This window comes from Bos indicus, chromosome 4 (genome assembly GCF_029378745.1).
Source record: "Bos indicus isolate NIAB-ARS_2022 breed Sahiwal x Tharparkar chromosome 4, NIAB-ARS_B.indTharparkar_mat_pri_1.0, whole genome shotgun sequence".
NCBI classification, from domain to species: Eukaryota; Metazoa; Chordata; class Mammalia; order Artiodactyla; family Bovidae; genus Bos; species Bos indicus.
In genome coordinates, this window is record NC_091763.1 from 110,254,830 (window position 1) to 110,262,862 (window position 8,033).

Consider the following 8,033-nt stretch of genomic DNA (forward strand, 5'->3'; position numbering starts at 1 on the left):
TACTGCTGCACAGGTAACTTATAAACAAGATATTTATTTCTCACTGTTCTGAAGGCTGGAAGTCTGAGATCAGGGTACAGCATTGTCAGATGAGCACACTCTGCTGGAATGCAGACTTCTGACTTCATGCTTGTCTTCCCTCTCTAGGTGGAAGGAGAGAGGATATCTCTGGGATCTCTTTTGAAAGGGCTCATTCATCAGGGCTCCACCCTCATGACATAGTGAAAGTGAAAGTCACTCAGTCCTGTCCAACTCTTTGCGACCCCATGAGCTGTACAATCCATGCAATTCTGTAGGCCAGAATACTGGAGTGGGTAGCCTTTCCCTTCTCCAGGGGATCTTCCCAGCCTAGGGATCAAACCCAGGTCTCCCGCATTGCAGATGGATTATTTACCAGCTGAGCCACAGGAGAAGCTCATGACATAAGCAAGTCTCAAAGACCCCATCTCGTAATACCTCACAGCGGACACTGGGATTTTGACATACAAATCCTGTCGGGACACACATTCAGACCATATTGTTGCTGGAAGTTTGGCCTCTGTGCCCTGGTGCCAAATCATATCTTGTAGACAGAGTTTGGGGTGAATCTGCGTTCAGTATTCTGGATTTCAACTCTGTTGACTGATAGGCTGCAGTAACTAAGGACTACATAAGACTTTTGAAGGGATCTTTGCTGAGGAGAAGGGGACCACAGAGGATGAGATGGTTGGATGGCATCACCGACGCGATGGACATGAGTTTGACTAGGGTCCGGGAGTTGGTGATGGACAGGGAAGCCTGGCGTGCTGCAGTCCATGGGGTCGCAAAGAATCAGACACGACTGAGTGACTGAACTGAACTGAACTTGCCGTCACAAGTTTTAGCCTTCTTTCTTCATACCTGATCTTGACCCCATTGTCTTCATCCCATTCCTAAATTAGGCTAATAAAGTGAAACTGGTATGTGGTGGTGGTTTAATCACTAAGTTGTGTCTGGTTCTTGCGACCCCATGGACTATACCTGCCAGGCTCTTCTGTCCGTGGAGTTTTTCAGGCAAAAAATACTGGAATGGGTTGTCATTTCCTTCTCCAGGGAACCTTACCTGACCCAGGGATTAAACCCTAGTCTCCTGCATTGCAGATGGATTCTTTATTGACTAAGCTACCAGGGAGACCCCAACATTGATATACTTTCTATTTATTCCTTTGCTGGGCAAAGGTTGTAGGGAAAAGACAGTGGGCTCCTACCCTGGAAAACTGTCCCAGTCCAGGAGGATTTGATGAGGAGTTTATAGCAATTGATTCAAGGGTGGAATTACTGATAAAATTTGAGTGTGTTTGGGGCCTGAGGTGTCATATCTTTTTGCCTTTTCATACTGTTCATGAGATTCTTGAGGCAAGAATACTGGAGTGGCTTGCTGTTCCCTCTTCCAGTGAACCATGTTTTGTCAGATCTTTTTTCAGAACAACAACACAATCTGATCAGTTTCTGTGGTTCTTTTAATCTGGCTGCAGGTGGTCTCTGGAAGAGCTTCTCTGGTTCTTTTAGTCTGGAATGAAGAATACTGAAGTCTTCCATCTGTTGGGACTTTTCTTTCTATAAAGAGCTTAAAGATATTGGTACATGTATCCCTTGAGGAGGAACCAGGACCCCGCCCCAGGGCTGCACCATTGTTTCTCAGCTGCTCCTGCCTTGTCTCTGCACATCCTCCCTTCTCTGATTGTTGCTGTTGTTCCCTTGCTCAGTCGTGTCTGAAGCTTTGTCTCCCCATGGACTGCAGCACACCAGGCTTCCCTATCCTTCACCATCTCCCGGAGCTTGCTCAAACTCATGTCCGTTGAGTCAGTGATGCCCTCCAACAATCTCGTCCTCTGTCCATTACCTTCTCTGATTAGCAGCTGTTCACATATGCCTTTTGGAGCTCAGAGGTCATGGAGACTAGAGTTAGTTGCCTACAAACAACAAACAGGGGACCTGGAAAGGCTCCTATGCCCAGGAGCCACACTAGGTCCTGCTTGGTTTCAGTAGCAGCTTTGTGAAATAGTTCGTTTCTATCTGTCACCAAGGATAATGACAAATTTTCGAGTTTAATGTATTGAGTGAATGAAATTGCTGCAGGAAAGAGAGTAGGGTGCGAAAAGATGGTCACGTCCCAGGCCACCCTGAAGTCCCTGGGACGCCACCAAGGCTGGGTTCTTGGCCTCCCAGAGGACAGAATTCAAGACTGAGACATAATAAAGTGCAAAGAGGTATATTCAGGGAGGAAACACACCCCACAGGCAGAGTGGGGCAGTTCAGAAGAAAAGAGAGGCACTGGCTATGCAGCTGTCAGGTTTTTATTGTTGCTGTTCAGTTGCTAAGTTGTGTCCAACTCTTTGTGACCCCACGTACTGCAGCATACCAGGCTTCCTTGTCCTTGACTATCTCCTGGATTTTGCTAAACCTCATGTCCACTGATTCAATGATGCCATCCAACCATCTCATCCTCTGTGGCCCCCTTTTCCTCCTGCCTTCAATCTTTCTGAGCATCAGTGTCTTTTCCGATGAGCTGGCTCTTCACATCGGGTGGCCAGAGTATTGGAACTTCAGCATCAGTCCTTCCAGTGAATATTCAAGGTTGATTTTCTTTAGGATTGACTGGTTTGATCTCTTTGCTGTCCAAGGGACTCTCAAGAGTCTTCTCCAGAACCATAGTCCCAAAGCATCAATTCTTCAGAGCTCTCTTGGGGAAAGGGGGGGGGGATTTCCAGGAACTGAGCCCCTGTCGACTTTTTGACGTTTATGCTCACGTCACTGGTGATGTGTCATTTAGCTTGCTGCTGTGTTTGCTGTTGTTCAATGGCCAAGTCACGTCTGACTCTTTGTACTGTGTCAGATCTTGCCATCTTGGACCTATTTGGTTCTAATCAGTTTATGTCCTCGGTCTATATCATTCTTCTAAAGATTGTGCCCTACCCCCTTCTTGTGTCAAGATAACAATCCTGGTATAAATTTAAAAAAATAAAATATTGTATTTAAATTATTGATAAAATCTCCAGATATTAAGTGTGATGAGGACTCCATAATAACTTATGGATAAACCCATTTTTAATTTTCTAGAAGTTTTGAATTACTAAATTTAAAAGAGAAGGCGCAGGGGTGATAGAGGATGAGATGGTTGGATGGCATCACGGACTTAATGGACATGAGTTTTAGCAAGCTCCACGTGAATGTGAAGGACAGGGAAGCCTGGTGTTCTGGTCACAAAGAGTCGGACTCAACTTAGTGACTGAACAACAACATCTGATATCTGATAATCTTAGCATTTGGCCACATCTGGTTTTGTAAAGTTTAAATACCCTGTGTAACTTAGGTACCTGGATTAGATCAATCTACACAATTTAATAAATTCTTATTTTATAATTTATATGAATATTTAAAATAAAAAGTGTAGAGTGGATTCCATGATGCCCTGGTTAGTTAAAAACAGTAGTTAACCAATAAAGTAAAACAGGATTATTGCTTGCATGGATGCACAAGAAATAAATATCTGTGATTTCTCTTTGGTTGGCATGTAGGTTTTCAACCTATGTGCTGAGACTAAATTTCGAGTTTCCCTCTTGGAGGAAATTTGCCTGTTTACCAACATACATATCAAAGCTGGACCTCACAAATCTCTTTTTAATTTTTTAGGAAGTTCAAAATGTAAGGAATTCCCTGTTTGTCTAATTGTTAGGTTTGTGCTTTCACTGCCAACAGCCTGGATTCCATCCCTGGTTGAGGAACTAAAGTCCCATAAGCCATGCAGCACAGCCAAAAGAAAAGAAACCTCAAAATGTAAAGAACTTCTACTGTGATCATAGAAGCAATGGTTGAGGTAATTGTGAAGAATCTAACATTTCTATCATATTAAAGTTATCATCAAACTAGATTTTTAAAATTTTGTTGCTTGATTAAATCTAAAATGCACACCAAGCCAATCAGAAAACTTTCAACTTAAAAAAAAAAGGAATAAGGAAATTTCTATTTAGACAACATACAAAAGAAGCTTAGTATGTAAGGATAAAATGTATGACGGCTTAAGTGAAATTCATATTTATTATCTCCCTTGCTCATTTAAAATGCATATTAAATGGCATTGAAACATGTAAAATATCATGTATGAAACGAGATGCCAGTCCAGGTTCGATGCACAATACTGGATGCTTGGGGCTAGTGCACGGGGACGACCCAGAGGGATGGTATGCGGAGGGAGGAGGGAGGAGGGTTCAGGATGGGGAACACATGTATACCTGTGGCGGATTCATTTTGATATTTGGCAAAACTAATACAATTATGTAAAGTTTAAAAATAAAATAAAATTTAAAAAATAAAAATAAAAAAAATTAAAAAAAATAAAATTGTTGTTCCAAAAAATAAAAAATAAAATAAAATGCATATTAATAATTTGTACACATTAATACTTAATTTAGTTTTTAATTAGATGGATACAAGTAAATATTGAATGTATTCATTTTTCTCTACTTTTGAAAGTAAAATGTAAGGTCTGTGATTTTCTTTTTGCTTTTTGACTTAGGGTTGCTTGGGAGGAATGGGGATCCAGTTAGAGAGCTAGAGGCATCAGTTCAGTTCAGCTGCTCAGTCGTGTCCGACTCTTTGCAACCCCATGAGTCGCAGCACGCCAGGCTTCCCTGTCCATCACCAACTCCTGGACTTCACTCAGACTCACATCCATAGAGTCAGTGATGCCATCCAGCCATCTCATCCTCTGTCGTCCCCTTCTCCTCTTGCCCCCAACCCCTCCCAGCATCAGAGTCTTTTTCAATGAGTCAACTCTTCGCATGAGGTGGCCAAAGTATTGGAGTTTCAGCTTCAGCATCAGTCCTTCCAATGAACACCCAGGACTGATCTCCTTCAGAATGGACTGGTTGGATCTCCTTGCAGTCCAAGGGACTCTCAAGAGTCTTCTCCAACACCACAGTTCAAAAGCATCACTTCTTCGGCGCTCAGCTTTCTTCATAGGTGTGGCAAATAGTAGGGAATAACCTAGGTCAGAGAGGTAGCTACACAGGAGTTCTCATCAGATTCTTCTCTACAGACTATACTTTTAAGTTTTTATAACTGGTTATTAATTATTTTAATACCCTTAATTTTTTCTGCCAGATTCTTTAATTTTGACTGCTTTTCATAGTTTTAAAGTATTTTAAAGTTTTTTTTTTTGTCCACTACATAATACTTTTAAGTCATAATATATTTTCCAGAAAGAAAGTAAACCCACCAACTGGAATTTAAGCTGTGTCATCTTAATTAAGTGAGGTCATTTTGCCTAAAACTGTGAGTAAATCTCCACTTGCCCATGTGTTAACTAGTCTGTACTAAATTTTGTTCAGATAAAGTTTGAGGCACTGAATATTTAACTTCTCATTATTGAATATTTGTTACTGGGATCCCATACTTGCATCTCAGACACATGCATTGTTTTTTATCTTCTGCTTAGAAAAATACATTCTTAAATAAGATACGTGGGAATCTTATGCAAGATTCTTTTTGCAAATGAAGTCCTCAATTGTTTTGAGTAGTATCATGTTATTTTGAAAAGAAGAAGGGATTCCATAATTGTTGCAATGTATTCAGTGTATTTGGAAAAGGAAATGGCTACCCACTCCAGTATTCTTGCCTATAGAATTCCATGGACAGAGGAGCCTGGTGTGCTATAGTCCATGGGATCGCAAGGAGTCGGACATGACTGAGCAGCTGAGCACACACATTCAGTGTATTTACATTTTGTTTCTCCTTTTACTACTCTTTTTTAAAATGTTATTGATTTATTTGCTTGTGTTGGGTCTTAGCAGCAGGGATGGGATTTCGTTTGTATCACACTGGACCCTCTAGCTGTGGCACAGAGTTCAGTATTTGTAACCCATGGGTTTCTTTTGTTTCCACTTGAGGACCTAGTTGCTATGTGGCGTGTGAGTTCCTCTGCCAGGGACATCCCCTGCACTGGAAGGTGGGTTCTTAACCACTGGACCACCAGGGCCATCCCTTGCTACTCTTTTATTGAATACATACTACAATTCAGCATTTTTATATGATCTCTTCTGTAATTGTCCTCTAAATATAATTTTATAAATCAAAATATTTAGGGAAATGAACTATCATGCTCAATGTCTTCCAGCCCTTAAGTGGTAAGCATCAGGATATCAATTCCAAAACCCATACTCTGAATTATCTATTTATGAATCTATTTATAGTTGTGGCTTTGTTACTAGTCTAAACATTTAGTAAATAAGAGTTATACTCAGATTTCTTTTTTTTTTTTTTTCTGTTCCTTGAACTCCCCTTTCAATTATTTCTGTTTCTGAGAGTATCACTCATCACTCTCCAAATGGGGAAGCCTTTTAGACAATCTTTGACAGTATGCAGTAGATAACCATTCCCTTGAGATCTGGGTTTTCAAAATTATAGCTAAACTGAGTTTATTTGCTTATCTATTTAATAAATATTCTAGATGGTCAAAACCACTGACTATGACAGTCTGAAGTCACTTTCTCAGATGGGTTCATGTTTGATCCAACAGAGGAATTTCAAGACTTGAGATATTTGACTTGGGAAAATAGTCAACACCCTAGTTGCTCTCAGCTCCTCCTCTTCATGAAACATTTTGTGAACAAGGGATATTTGTATCAGATCTCAAACAGATACTCCTCCAAATCTTATTCTCTGCTCAGCTCTATAAAGGAAAGATACTGTTGATACTATAAGATACTATACTATTGCTTGTAAATAAGCAATCAGGCCATAGAAATCCTAGATGGATTGTATTGATAATAATAGCAACACACACATTAAATGTTCTCTTGGCTGATGAGAATGTTGTAATATGAAACACCTCAGACCTGTTTAGGTGCCAAAATGCCAGCCCACTGAGGCGTTAGTGTTATGGTAAACCGTGTTTGCAGCCCTCCAGAAAGCTACATATATTGAACAGACTCTTAACCTTCTCTTAAGCTTTCAAATCAGTCAAGCTGGTGCTCTCTTTGCTACTGACGACTCCCCAGAGATTCACTCTTTGAGAGATACACAGCTCATCATTGATCATTGATCATTGATCATCCCACAGATTTGGTGCCAGGAAGAGACTAATCATCACTACACATGCAAGCTATTTTGTTCCATCCTGCTAACATGAATGTAAGAGGTGACCAAAAACAATTTGAATGGCTTTGAGTGGAAAATAAGATGTAATTTCTGGTACTCATTATTACATGATGCAAACAACACATCATCATGAAAGTAACAGCCTGCTTTAAAGTTTCTGTGTAATATGTTGTTTCTGTGTAATATGGCCAAGGATAACCCCTCCTGTTTTTAACCCACGTGCTACTGAATCTCTTTCTGATCCTGTTTCCCAAAACTTAACATGATGCTTTTAGCTGCTCAGAGTCCTGCACTTTCAGACCAAACTGAAGAAATATCTCCAAAAATGACCGCAAGTAACACTCTTTACCTTCACATAATTAGTTCCATTTTCTATCCATAAGGCACATATTTCTTTAAATGACTTAAAAAAATACTAAATACTAATGTCTAAATATTAAATGCCAATGTTTATCTTTTTTTTTTTTTCTCAGTCTAATAGGGTAATTCTGTAGCAGGGGCATGTATCAGGGATAATTTATCCATAACATCTGATTTCATGCTTAGACAATCAGAATTAGGGGATTTTTGTATTGAAAATGACATAATAATTTTGTGTGCTTTGATGTTTTTATTGAACTTTGCATCTCAAATTAGATTTTAAAGTTTTTAAAGGAGGGAGTAGGCAGTGACTATACCTTTTTTTTTTTTTCTTTTAAATCATCCTTATTATCTCGATTAATTGCTGCATGGTGAAAATTGAAGTATTTTAATTTTGGAAGCTTTTGGATTGAAATATATTATTAAATTAAAAAGCAACAAGCAAAAACTGATGACTTGGTAGGTTTACTAAATAACTCAGTGAGATCTCAAGATGAGGAAGAGAATTAGAACAGAAGCCCAGGTTTTTCTGAGAGCAAAGCCCCAGCTATTATCTG